Below are 14422 nucleotides of genomic sequence, written 5' to 3'. Positions count from 1 at the left end.
TACCAGGCTGGTATGACGGTCTGCCTCAGTTTGCAGCTGCTGGGTACATCTTTAAGCTTCTCCTGCCACTCAGTCCCAGACTTGTAAGTCTTGGGTGGCGAGCTGGCCAGAGAGAGTATACTGATGGGTTGGTATGTCTGCCTCAGGGAGAAGAGGGAGTCGAGTTCTAACAACAGGTACCGGAACGGTGTTGCTGGGGCATGAATGGGGGGAGACCCGGTGCTTTCAACATGACAGGATGTGATGGCAGTGACTCCTTATCTCTGTGATCTTCCTTCCCCAAACCCATACCCCAGTCTAGTGATGGAAAAACTCTGGCCAGATCCCAGGAGCAGAACACCCTACAGGAACCTGACCAGGTTCCTTCTAACGCAACAGTCATCAAAACAGAGCCATAACCACAGCCAAAAAGAGCCCAAGGAGTCATGATAACGAAATGCAAAGGGGTGTCCGGAGGCAGGATCCTGGGACAGAAAGGGGACATTGGGTAAAGGCTAGGGACATCTGCATAGAGTATCGATTTTAATTTACAATGTTACAGCAGTAGCTGGAGTAAGGTAAAGACGGTGGCAAACCAATATCTGAGCCACAGCAGAAGCTGTGAACAAAGAAAGGCCTTGGGCTTTGCGTTGTCCACCCAAGTTTTAAAACTGTTCTAAAAAAAAAAAAAAAAAAAAGTCTGTTCCTAACTGAATTTGAATATTCAGTTAAAAAAACCAAATGAGTCCTCCATCGCTATCCATCCCTCGTCCATCAGCTTGCTTCCAGGGTACAGTGTAGAGCACAGGTGTTCCTGTACCACATGTTTCTGTAATAGGCAGGGCCGAGCTGGTTCACAGCCACAGAGCCAAGAGCCTGCCAAGACCTTTAAAGCTGTCTGTTAAAGCAAATGTTTTGGGTTGCGATCAGAGGGGCCACCGAGAGATCCATGGCCTGTTTGCTTGCCCTGTGTTGTAAATGCCCACTGCGTAAACAATTAGGCACCAATTCTTCAATTTAAGAGCCTCACTTGAAATGATTGCTCTCTCCACAGCTGCCCGCCCCCCCCACCCCACCCCCAGTATTCCAGAGCAGAATTGATAAGGAGAGATGGCCTCAAAGCTGGTGAGGGAAACAGAACAGAAGGTGGTGACATTTGGAGAGACCTGGAAATCTGGTGGCTTGAGTTACTTTGAGTTACTTGAAATCCTTGTGGTGCCCAAAAGGCAACTGGGCAGCCTAGCAACAGGGCAGTTTTGGCTCCTTCCCACCCCTTCAAGACTAGGTCTTCATGACTGGCAAGGGCCCAGTGACTGGGGGTTCTTCTTCACCATGTCTCCTTCACGGAAGAGAGGGAACCCCAGGTCCCCAAGACCAAAACTGTTTCTCTGAGAGCCCAGTACCAAACCCAGCTGTCTGTGGAGGCCAGGGCCAGGGGTTAACTCTAGGAGCCTTGACCTTTAACCTGGAGTTACTTCTGGGAGAGGGGAAGTTGGCCACAAGAGGAAAGAGTGAGAGCAGCCCCGGGAGAGAGTCCAGGCTCTTCCTCAGAAAGGAAAGCACAGCACACAACTCAAACCTATGCCTGATTTCTACATGCCTTCCTGGAAAGACTCCAAACTGACCTATCAGCAGGGGCCTGGGGCTTGTCACTGTCCACTGAGACAGTCTTCACGGTGCCATCCTAGCCAGTCCCCAGAGGAATACTGCAATCATCAGGGTATTATAGCCAATACAAACACAGGCAGTGGCCATGAGCTGCCCAGCACGAGCCAGGCCCAAGCATCCCACACCCAACAGCAGAGTTAGGGGTTCCTGTCTGTCCAGGACAACTGTGTCCCATTCCAGCAAGTCTAGGTAACCAGTAGCATCACACAGGAGCCATGGGTTGGGTGGGAGTGACCAAGCCAGTTAGAGACAGATCACCCCCTATCCTGCATGTGCATGCATGTCCGACACACACACACACACACACACACACACACACCTGCTGACAAATACCCATTCACAGAGGCCAAAAGAGCAGTTCCACCAGCAAAGACAGAAACCTAACATCATTGCCAGGCCAAGGACCCAGAGACCAGGTCCATGCTATCCTACTCAGGCACTGCTCACATTCCAGGGATCACCATCTTCCCTGCGGAACACAGCTCCAGCCTTCACGTTTCCACCTACACTTTGCATGAATTCATATTCTTTCCCAGAGATGGGAGGGGCAAATGAAGGTCCTCTGGGTCTTGATACCCAGAGTGTGTGGAGGCTAAGACTCCTGACTTGCCCCATTTGTCTATTTTAGGAAGTTGTCCCTTCCCGTCTCACCTTGCACCTTTGTTGTTCCATTGTCAGGATGACAAAGCCTACACCTTTTCCATGTATGGGTGTATGTATTTGTGTGCGTGCGCACGCGTGTGCATTCGTGCGCCCCAGAAAACTACAAATGCCTTGGGCCAAAGACACACGCCAACATCTCTGGATCCCCAGAAATTGGGTACAGCAAATGCTCTACAGATACTGACTGACCAAGAAATTAATTGATATTTCAGCATCATTGTCCCTTTAAGTCACAGTCCACCCCAAGCTCAGCACACCTGAGAATCTCAACGGTATATTTTAAGCATTTTGAGGCATTTCTTTATGCTTCTCCCAACTCCAGGCCTTCACTTCCTCATCTCTGCCATTTGGGTCTCGTCAAAATCCAAAATGGGTCAGTGAATCAGCCTTCAGCATCTGCCAGACTGCCAAGGAAGAGTCATTCCAAGACCAGAGATGGGAAGAAAGAAATGGACACTTTAGGGATGGGAACAAGGGCACGAATTCAACACTTCCTAGCAGAGGCTGACTCCACCTATGGTCTCCCTCACCTCAGACTTCCTCCATGTGACCCTGCCTTTATGGAGGGGGAGAGTAGAAGAGGGAGGGATGTCTGTAAACCCACTTAAATGCTAACTGAGAATTAGACAGTGCTTTTTGGAGGAATGAGCACTTGAGAGGAACCTGAAGGATGACGTTATCCTAATGGCAGTAAGATTGGGTAATCAACATTGTTCAACTGCTTTGCGGAGCTAGTCCCAATACATCTCTGCCATGCTCATTTGACATATAAGGAAAAGTTAAAAAAAAAATCCAGAAAGCCTCAGAACCTAAATTTATGGTTCTACAAAGGCTGTCACCACCAGCTCCACAGGCAGGAAGAGCATGTTCTAGTTAGTCTCAAGTACAAGGCAGAGCACAGGGCTGGGGAGGGCACCTGCATGCAGCTGACTAGGGAGGGCCTGCAGGGTAGGACCACGCACCTGTCACTGCTCAGTGATAGACAGACATACACAGGGGCTGTGGCAGAACCAGACTGGAGCCCTGGGCGCCACAGATAGCAGATCTGGTGGCTGAGAAGAACTCACTAGGGCCATCCCAAGGGTGAGAGACGGCTGCTGGGTAAAGGAGGAAGGTGTGTGAAAACATGCAGGCACCTGCTTACGTGTCAGCGATGAAAGATTATGTATGTGTGAGGACGGGATTGTGTGTGAGAGTGCACACGTGCTTGTCTGTGAGTCGGGGAGCCCTCCTGTGGAGGGAGAGGCCCCCAAGGAGGGTCTCCTGATGGAAGATAGAGGTGAGGTCAGTAGGCAGGGGGAAGGACAGGCGAAATCATCAGATCCACCCCAGTGGGAGTGGAGAAGAAAGCAGGGCACCGCAGCTCCACAGGCTTCTGAGAAGCCCACAGGGTCTGCCTTGTTGAAGGGACTTGGAATTTGCTAAGATGGTGAATGAGTGAAACCGAGGCCCAGCTTTGCTCTGGAGCTGTGGAGAGCAGGGGGTCTCTGACTCTCTCTACCCAATAGACCGGGCAGACTCCCGCAGTCCCAGCTCAATCCCAGGGCCCAGAGCTCTTCCTCTCTGAACTCTCACCCAGCCAGACATCCTTGTGACAGAAGTTTTCCTATGTTGTTTCCAAGCTGGCTTTAAAATAGAGAAGATGCTACTAAATGGGCTCCCAGCTTCTGTCTTGGCCAGAGAGGTCCAAGATAATTTGTCCCCGATCTCTCTAAACTGTGCTGAGGTCTTCAGAGACCCACTACATCCTGGTCCCAGTCTCATGCCCTGTAGAGGTGGCCCTTTAGGTCCTTTAAGCCTTTTAGGCCCCATGTGTGTCCTAGAAGAACAGACATGTGACTCTTGTCCAGTAACACCCCGCCCCATTCAGCCCATCCTTGGCCTCTCAAGCCATTGGCTGGCCAGTGATGAAAGAGAACCTTTCTCCAGAGTGGCTAGACAGTCTCTTTACCAACTCTGCTTAGCTGCATCCCCACCACATTGGTACCTACAGAGAGAAGTAATCTTTTTCAAGATTGTGGAATCCACACACATTTAGAGAAGGAGGTGACTCGGAAATGACTAAATCCCCTGTGGACAGATGCGGAAACAATGCCTAAGGTCTTGGAGGCCTCGGTTTACTCGAGCACAGACCAAGCCATTTTAAGTTGCATCAAGAGACCTGTGGTGTATCCAATGTATTTGTGGGATAAATACACTTGCCCTTGGGAAGCATAGCACTCAGAGGGTGGGCCAGGGAGCCAGAACCAGGCTTTTTGTGGGCCACAGGCTCTGTCTCCTGTGAGTTGGGCCTTTTCTGCGTACTCCAGGAGGGGCAGACGGGCAGTCAGTTAGATGGTGATCCTGGTGATCCTAGGGGCTCCCTGGCACTCTCTGCACCCAGATGGTAGCCTGTTGCATCTGACAGGGGGAGAGTGGAGGCTGAGGACTGTGTGCTCTCCATGGGGGGAATCTAGGTGGCTTGGTTCCCCAAAGGCTGTGGGGGGCCCCAAAGGCTGTGCGGGGACAGGGTCTAAGTTCCATAAAATTGCTCTTCTCACCTCTCCTTGCCACAGCCTCCAACGACACTCTTAAGAAAATATAATGTGGTAGGTGCTTCTATTATCCACACCTCTGAGGCAACCCTCACTTTAGAAGGGACATTCCCATCTCCAAAGGACTGATAGGCACCGAGGGAAGAAGGTAAGAGGTACAGGCCTGACAGTGTGAGATCCAAAATCTTGCCTGAGTGGTCCCAACCACTACTGGCTGTGAGACTTTACCTCAGTTTCCCCACCTGTGTCATGCTCCTGAGACAATGGAGTCAGGGACTGTATCTCTTTCCTCACTGTCATGTCCCCAGAGGTTGATAGATAGACAGTAGGTGAAGTTAACTGTTAGATAGTAGGTGAAGTTAATAGATAGATAATAGGTGAGGTTAATAGTTAGATAGTAGGTGACATTAATAGATAGATAGTACATGAAGTTAATAGATAAATAGTAGGTGAAGTTAATAGATAAATAATAGGTGAAGTTAATAGTTATATAGTAGGTGACGTTAATAGATAGATAGTACATGAAGTTAATAAATAGGTGAAGTTAATAGATAGATAATAGGTGAAGTTAATAGATAGATAATAGGCGAAGTTAATAGTTAGATAGTAGGTGAAGTTAATAGATAGTAGGTGAAGTTAATAGATAGATAGTAGGTGCTCAAAACCATTCAATGACTGAACAAAACGGGTTCTCCACCAATCCAAATATCAGCTGGAACCTGGAGGGGAACGCTTCCCTCAAGCTCCCACCATCTGAGAACAAGTCTTGAAAGTGTCCTGACAATATACAGCCCATGACAATGCATCTTACTCTCCCAGATGCACAACAGTGATTGGAGGAGCAATCAGGACGCGGGAAAATGGGACTGAAGGGAGAGAGACCTGAACTCCACACAGCACAGGTACCCTGACTTCCATCTCTTTGGCTCCTCTCTCTATCTCTCTCTCTGTCTCTCTGTCTCTCTCTGTCTCTGTCTCTCTCTCTCTGACAATTCTGCTCCCTGCTTCTTCTTTCTGTCCGCTTGTGCTCTCCATAACTGGCTTCCGTCCCCTCCACAGAGCCCCTTCTAGTCAGAAGGGACTGCTGGGCTCAGGGTGGGAAGAACACAGCCCGCAGATATATAAATTCTGGTTTGAGCCAAGCCTAGCCTCTAGAGTCTGGCACCTAGCAGAGGTGCCCTCTACTAAGGAGGCCTGGAAGTTTTTCTTTCGCCTTCTCCTGAAGGTCCCTGGGAGACATCAGAGGATCCCTTCTGGACTTCTCCCTCTTCAGACTCCAGGAATCCAGGACAAGGTTGAACAGTGAAGAAACTGACCTCTCTCTGCTTAGCCTCACCCAGTCTGGTGTGTGTGTGTGTGTGTGTGTGTGTGAGAGAGAGAGAGAGAGAGAGAGAGAGAGAGAGAGAGAGAGAATTTATAAAGCGAAGGTTTGTGTTACAGGTGGAGTTTGTGTGTGCACACACAGTGAAGGTTGAGTGTAAGTGGTATGCAATGTTAGTGTGCTCGTGGGGGTGTAAATAGTGTATTTGGTGTGGATGTTGTATGGTGTGTGTTTGGTGTAATTGATGTGGATGTGGTGTGTAGGGTGTGTGATGTATTCGGTATTTATGTGGTTGGTATGCATTTGGTGTCTTTGTTGTTTATGTGCTGGTTTCATTTTTTTATTTCACTCATGTATATGTGATATAAACATATGTGTTGTAATGTGTGTGGATTATGTTAATGGACTGTGTGGGGTGACAGGCATGTGAGGCTGTGATGGTATTGTGTGTGGCGTGTGTGCATTTGTGTTTGTGGTGCTCGTGGTGATGGGGTGGGTAAAGGGCCAGGCAGTTTGGAGTGGGAGCCAGGCATAGGGTGTCCTCTCTTAAAAGCCGGGGGTAACCAGTATCTAGGCAACCATATTGGGGGGAGGGGAGGCAATCGGAGGTGAGGAATGGGCAAAAAAGGAGGGAGGTTGAAGTGGAGGGGTTTCCATGGCAACCATGAGACAGGTCACGTGCAAGAGGCCAAGGAAAACAGATACACACATTCGTACATCTACAATATGAGGTCAGCCAGAACCCCAGAGCCAGGAGTCCTTTCTTAGAGGGTTGGGATGTCCACGGGTCCCTCTGCAAAGCTGGAAATCCCAGTTCCAGCAGCAAGTGAAGCCAGGTTAGACAAAGAGAATAAAAGCACATCGGTGGGACCAAGCCTTCAGTCGCTCAACCTCTGGTTCTGGAGGTTGGTGGTAGCTTGAGTGGACTCATATTTCCAGCCTGATTGTTCGGCAGCAGGCGCCCAGGGACCCAGGCTCTCAGCCAACTCTACAAGAAAGCCCGTGCAGACACAAAGGGGGAGGCTCCACCAGGGCCAGCCCTGCTAGGGAATGGTGGGGATAGGGTACCAGTGGCCCTGGAAAGAAAACCGGGCTTGGCAGACCAAGAAAGGCAATGCAGTCTGATGAATCCCTTCGCCCTAGAACCCCAATGCCTTCTTCAGGGCCCCCTTTCCACTCCCCAGCCCACGCCCACACCCACAAGCACCAAGCCAGCAAGTTCCATTTTGTGTGACTCGTGTGTCCACGTTCACATCTAGCCACATTCCTAGTTCCTGGCATCTCCACTCCCAGTAGGGTCCCCAGCTTCCAAGTAACAAAACGGAAGCTTCTCGTTAAAGGGTCCTCTCCCCTTTTCCTGGAACTCCTGACCCAAGCTCAGAGCTGCCTCGAACGCAATTCCCAGTCACTAGCATCGCCCACCGCCGGTGCCTGCGTCCCCATCCCAGGACCCTTGGTTTACCTCCTTGTTTACATTCTCAAAGCCGTTTCCCGCCGCCCAGGCGGGGACGTGGGCACACACCCACTGAAACAAACAAGACTCGGAGAAATCTGGCGCTAGAGGAATGGGTCCCCACCCGAGCCTCCTCCCCTCGGAATAAGGCGCCAACTTTGCCCACCTCCCCAGCTGCTCACCTAGGCGTTGGGTCCCCTCCGAGCAGATCCCGGGAGGATGTGCCGAGTCCCAGTAGCCGGGAGTGGCGCACTGGGGGCAGGGCGGTGGGCGCGGCTTGTAGCTTTCCCGCCTCCCGGAGTGGGTTGACGGGCTGGGCTCCCAGGTCGCTCGCGTCCTCTGGCTTCTCGGACCCTCCCAATCTCCTGTTCTGTGACCCGCGCCTTCCTCTTCTCGAGCTCTTCGCTCTTCGCAAAGGGAAGTAAGGCTGGAAGAAGCAACAGGAGACGCGCGTGCACGGAGGAAGCGGCCAGCGCCCGAGCCAATTTGCCAGCAGCTGTTGCTTTTTGATATTCCTCCTCTGGCGAGGATAGGAAGCCGGCCAGACTAACACCGCGACAGGCTCGTATCTTTTGGAAATAGTAAACTCAGGGGAGGAAAGCAGAAAAATAGTAGGAAACCACGGTACATCAGCTCCCCGCAAACTGCGTTCTTTGGGTGTGTTAGCAGTTAGCATGAACCGAGCCAGAGGTGGGTGTAGTTGTCATTTTCAAATAGAGCTGTGGGCGGAGGACAAGGCCCTCACCTGAACCAGGGTTTTGCTGCGCAAGAATCAGTTTTCAAGACACGCCCCCTCAAACCCTGACCCTGTCAGAAGGTTGCAAGAGTAGATCTCTCCAGTCGAGTCGCTAAGAGCCAAAATTCGAGATACCGAATGAATTTGACGATGTACACCCTCGCTCTGCAATCCTACCTGTAGCGTCAGCTGGAATGCTCACATAGGGCATCTTCCATTCTCTCACCCGGGGAAGGGGAGGTGAGAATAACCCCCAGCAAGTGTTTGACTCACTGACTCTAAGTAAGAGGGCTGCTACCCCACCAGGTTGGTAGCCAGGACATCCTGCTGTGAGGACGGCTGCCCTAGCCAGTCAAGTGTGTGCAAAGGGCTGAGGAGAGCAGCTGTCATCCTCCAGTTCTAGGTCTGATCGCAAGGACCCCCCACAACTCCAAACCCTGAAGTAATGAATACTGCTAGCAAGAGCCCCAATCCCGCCTCTCCAGCACCCCAACCCCAAGCCAGTTCTCATTTGTGAAAAGAAAAGAGGGGAATCTCTGGGCCCAGTGTTAATCAACTTTAATCCTAGCTGAGGCAGGCAGAGCTGTGAGTTCGAGGCCAGCCTGGTCTACAGAGTGAGTTTCAGGACAGCCAGGGCTACAAAGACTCAAAAAACAAAAAGGAAAAAAAAATTAAAAAAGAGGGGAACTTGGTAATTCTGTGGTCTTTCAATTTGACTGAATTATTTTAATAAATGGTCAGCTCTCAAAAGTCCAAGGCAGGAGATAGACACAAATCAAAGAGGCCTTGGAGCTGGTAGAGAAGCCATCAATGGCTGCTTAAGCGGAGTCTGTGGAGGATAGTTTGACCCCTTGAGCACAGGACGTTGGACTGAAAGGACTCCACCCTGGCCTAGTTTCAAAGTCACTAGGGTTCCTGTGACAGTGAAAATGCTTTTTATCAAAGTCTGGCTCAAGTCATGCTGATCCACGTGGCTAGAGACAGCTGCCTGGCCCTCTGTCCCCAACATTTCCTCTGTCGGCTGAGGACTGTAATCTCCTGTCCCTTTCCACTTGCCCAGCGTGGGGGAGATGACACCACATCCCTAACTAATCCCATGTCCTAGGCAAGCAAATCGGCCTCTCCCTCCCGGTGCCCTTGAGTCCTGACATTTGCCCACTTCCTATTTGTCTTTTGGAGCCGATCCTTGTAAGTGGACGCCAGGCCCAGGCTTTGCATGCCTCCTTGGGAAAGAGCAGACCAATGGGTCAGAACTACAAAGCCCAACCACCTGTTGGTTCAGTCTGTTTCCCGCCAGAGGATGTGGCCATGTTACTTCCCAGGCTTGCGCCCGCAGCTGCTGACAGTCCTGGCTCAGGAGGACAATGGGAGTCAAGGCTGTGAAGACTGGCCAGGGCTTGCCTCTCAAATAACACTTCATTTTATTTATCCAGGTGGAGTTTGGGGTGCTACAGGGAGAGTAACTTCTTCCTTCTAGGGGGTAAAGAAACACATCTGGTTCCTGCGATAGATGTACCCAGGGGTTAAAAGAGGTCGGCAGTTGCTCCACTCTTTCAACACAGCCCTGTGAGGGACGACTCTTCGTGAACCCTGGGTCAAGCTCCGCAGGTAGAACTGAGAAAGGAGAGCCATTGTCCGGGATAGACAATGGGTGAAATAGATGTTTATGGAATGATTCAGAGCTCTGAGAATGTAACGTTTGCAAAGCAAGCCGGAGGTTCGGGAGTGTTAGGGAAATGAGGTGAAAGAAGCAAGAACTGAGGTGTCAAGAAGGGTTGGGAAATGATTCCAGCTCTGAAATAGAAGCGATGTGGTGGCTCAAATGAATGTAGACAGATTATATAGATATATACAGCTTTAATAAGGAAATAAACTTATAGGACCACAGGTTCCCGCGGTGTACCGGAAAAGCGGAGCAAAAGAAAAAAAAGGGCTGCTGGGCTCACGCCCGGCAGATTTATCCGTAAACATTAGCCCGAGGCGAACACGCCCCCAATGGGTGGGGCTATGTCCCTACATCTCCCCCTTTTGTCTAAATAAGATAGAACCAAACCAAATACAACTATATACAATAATAACAAATAATAAATATAACAAACAATATTGAGAACAAAACTTTTGTTAAACATTTTATCTCAAGGAGTCTAAATAACATAGAGAGTAACTACAATTATATAATCTTTAACTCCGTCAAAGATCTGAGAAGGGAATAAATATCACTTAACAATCGAGAGATATCCAAAATGTGCAACAATTGACAGAGACAACTGACTACCTGGGCAATCACCCAAAGTCTCGTTTGTAATGTTGAGTCAACCAACTTTGGCTAAGGCCTAACATAACTGGCATACCATTATTAAAGGCAAGGAACTTTTTTAGGACTATCCTACCCTGTCTTGGCAAGATAAGACAATCCTGTTTTATCCACTTAGGGATATTTTGTATCTTTGTCAGAAGTTGAGGTATGGGCTTTTTTTAACCCAAAGGCCAGTTTTGCCAAGAAGACAAGCTCCCAGTGGAGTGTCTTTGGTGCTCAACGTTTTCTCGGGAGTAGAGTGGTGTTGTTAGGAGTAATTGTGTCTCTTTGGCATAGAAATTTTAGGTTAGATTAAAGGCCATTTTCTACAGCTCTTCGAAGAGGCTGAAGACCATACTATCTATATTAAATATAATCTCTATGTAACTAAAAGACCTGATAAACTTAAAAATAAATATGACAAACATATAATTTTTAATACCTATCTAACTTTGAAGACTAAAAGAATAAACAACTGTGCAATATATGAAGACAATGATCTTCAACTGTAAACAATGTCATAGTATCAGAGGTAGAAATGTACAATGTAATATGGTAGATGTATCAATACAATATGGACAAAGTTATAAGCATACTCATACAAAAATAGAGGTAGGAACACTCATATTTAATATTTAACATATCAATATACAAGAAACAGTACCAGTACAATTTTCTATAGACAGTAATTTACAAATACCAATCATCCCAAAAAACCAGTGGCAGTGATTAAAAAAATACAGTTTCCGTGTAATTATTTCGGGTAAAGCTAACCAGGTGGCGGTGGAAAGCAGCCCTGCCGCTCATATTTCAACAGCGATGTGTGCAAAGGCCCCGAGGCTGAGTGCCTAGGGTTGGAGTTTCTCCTGGTGTGGCAGTGAACGGAGGAGACAGGCTGGAGAAGGGCATAGATGCCAGGTCAGGGATCCCAGCTTTTGTTTTCAGGGCAATGGGAAGCCTCTGAGGGCCTAAGAAAAATCTCTGTGAACAAGAATTAGGGAGAGGCTGGCTCAAAGAGTTCCTGAGGTTTCTGCAATCAGAATTTAGAAGGCTGTGGAAAGCACAGAGAAACGAGCGTGGAACCCTGCTAAGTGATTGCTTCTCTAGAAACCTGAGGAAAAGGGGTAGCCGAGGCAGGACTGCACGCCAGGGTGGGAGTCAGGTAAGAAAGAACAGAAGGGTTTCTAAATACCACAGGTGCAGGAGTAGGTGTCGCGCGCGCAGCACACACACACACAGACACACACACAGACATGAAGACACACATACGTGGAGCATGGGGGGAGCAAGCACATGAGAGTGCCCCAGGTCTGGAGCCATGGAAAGACCTGGTACCTGGCTTTTCGAGACAATGCACTGTTGAGTGGGTCACAGACTACAGCATGCTACAAAGCTTATTCTGAGCCACATAGCTGACCCCTATCCTCAAAGCAGTCACCTAGGTCCTTGTGCTATGGCAGAAGTAGCCCTTCCAGAGCCAGTGGGAAGGCTGTCTTGTCCAGGGACTAGGGGGCTCACATGGGCTACAAGGGGTAGGGGATGATCAGAAGTCTTAGTTACCCTGCCCCTCCTAACCTTCAGTGCTCCAAGAAAGACCCAGAAGTCATTGAGTGCGGTTTCTTCCTGGGGAGCAGATTACAAAAAGGGAGATGTTCTCACTAACTGCTGCTATGTACCCATTCACCCCCTTCCTTATGCAGACTGTTGCCCCAGAAGAGGGCAGTTCCCAGATTCTCTGGTCATTCCAAACCACTCCTTCATCCTCCTCCCTAACCTTTCCTCTGGACTTCTCCCTCGTGAAACTGTGTCAGGCCTTTTGTCTCTTTATGTAATTTCCAAGCAATCTGATCAACAGCGAAGTTTTTGGCACTGGCTTACATTTAGACCCCTTCTGTGGACAAAGAATCCAGGAACATCACATACTGAATCCAGCATCCTGTGTGTTAGTCAGCATTCCCCTATGTAACACATACCTGAGTCAAGTCAGTTTAGAAAGAGAAAGGGGCTGTTTGGCTCATGACTTTGGAGGGTTCAGTTTATGGTAAAGCAGCCCCATTGATCTGAGCCTGTGTTTGGAGTAACAGGGCATGGTAAAGGAGAGAATCTCAGCTCCTGCTATATGAGGTAAAGAAAAATAAAGAAGAGAGTGGGGAGGAAGGGGAGGAAGGGAAAAGATGGGGAGGTGAGGGGGCAGGTGGGTTCTCACTAGCTCCTTCAAGGACGCTCAGTGAAGTCTCACTAGGCTGCATCTCTTAAAGATTCTCTCACTTCCCAATAGTGCCATGGGCTGGAGATCAAGCCTTTATTTAGAGTATGGGTTTCACAGGACAGTCCACATCAAAGTCAGAAGCCATAGCAGCGTCTCTCCAAATGCTTCATTTAAGCAGCCCTGTCCTCAGCTCACTTCACCATCCAGAAAAAGTCATGAGCACCCTCCGCTCTCCCCCAGTTCCTCTCTTGACTGTGCACTCTCTTGTAGCCATTGCTTCCTGATAGGTCAGGTCTCCATAGCAACAGCCTCCTGCTGCTGGCTGTCCTTCACTCTTCCCACCTCTACCTCCATTGACTCCTGCTTGGTGGAAGTGACAGTTACTTTTTCCATCATCGTCGTGGCAGAAGGCCTGACAAGTGACTTAAGGAAATACGGGTAGTTTCGGCTCACAGATTGAGGGTGCAGTCCCTCATGGCAGGGAGTATTAGGTGGCAGGGTGCTGCGTCTGCAGCCAGGAAGTAGAGAGAACCGGCGCTTAGGTCACATTCTCCTTTTCATTCCATCCAGATCCCAGCCCATGGGATGGCTCTGCCTACATTCAGGGTGAGTGACCCCGGTCTGCTAAGGCTCTCTGGAAATGCCCTCATACACACTCCCAGGGGTCTGTTTCCATGGTAACTCTAAAGCCAGCCAAGGTGACAATGAAGGCCAGCCATCGCAGTGGACCTAATTCCCACAATTCCTGTAAGTCTGTGATCCACACTCTGAGCATCACATTAGTGTTTGTAGCCCAGTGACCAGCTACTGCTCTTATTTCATCTTCTGAATCCCTCCATCACTCTCGTCATCACCATGATGGAAGTGCTGGGCGCCAACCCTAGAGTTCACAACGTCTATATTCATTGCCTGCTTTCCTGCCCTCTAACCTTGGCTCATGCGGCTTTCTCCTTTGAAACATCCTCATTCAAGACTCCTCCCTACCTCTCAAAGCTAAAGCAAATACTGACCTGTTGGAATTAAGGATCTTGTCCCTGCCGTCATGAGCAGCAGTGTGCTTCTACTGTAAATGTACATATAGCACGGTCTGAGCTATGTGCTCAAAGGAGTAGGTTGACTGCCCTATTGGAAATGGGGCCTCTTCAGTAAGATTTGCATCTTAGTCCCCTCACAGTGTGCACAGTGTGTCTAGCAGGGCAATCCATTGACAGCCTTTTCAATGTAAATAATTGTAACTATTGGCTCGTGAGCCTGTTGTGTGATCTCCTCCGTAAACAAACTTTTTATCTTCATCTTGGACACTTTCCTCCTTGCTGTCTCTTCAGCCAGCGACTGCCAAGCTCAGCCAAAGGTCCTTACCAGAGGCCATTAAAGGTCTCTGAAGCTGGTGCCCTGAACTTTGGTGCCCTCAGCCTAGACCACATCTATGCCACACATCAACTTTGTTAATAAAGACTTGCCCTTCACTCAAGAGAGCTAAAGAAGCAAGAAAATAGCACCACACCAGGTAGCCAAATATGGATGAAATTATTTTCTCTGAGTGGAAAAAAAACCACCCCCATC

At 49.2% G+C, this 14422-nt stretch overlaps 1 protein-coding gene across 2 annotated transcripts in view; it reads right to left on the bottom strand.

Annotated features, from left to right (window-relative positions):
• Fxyd6 (FXYD domain containing ion transport regulator 6) overlaps window positions 1–8099 on the bottom strand; it is a 28386-nt gene extending 20287 nt beyond the window's left edge. Inside the window, exon 1 of one of the 2 annotated variants that reach the window (XM_057767044.1) lies at window positions 7801–8099. The gene's annotated coding sequence lies outside the window, so the exon portion shown is untranslated. The remainder of the gene's footprint in view (window positions 1–7800) is intronic. The other variant, XM_057767043.1, reaches the window with a different exon arrangement.
• Window positions 8100–14422: the final 6323 nt, after the last annotated feature.

The sequence above is a fragment of the Chionomys nivalis genome, chromosome 4 (assembly GCF_950005125.1).
Source record: "Chionomys nivalis chromosome 4, mChiNiv1.1, whole genome shotgun sequence".
NCBI classification, from domain to species: Eukaryota; Metazoa; Chordata; class Mammalia; order Rodentia; family Cricetidae; genus Chionomys; species Chionomys nivalis.
This window is presented reverse-complemented; position numbering and strand designations above follow the sequence as displayed.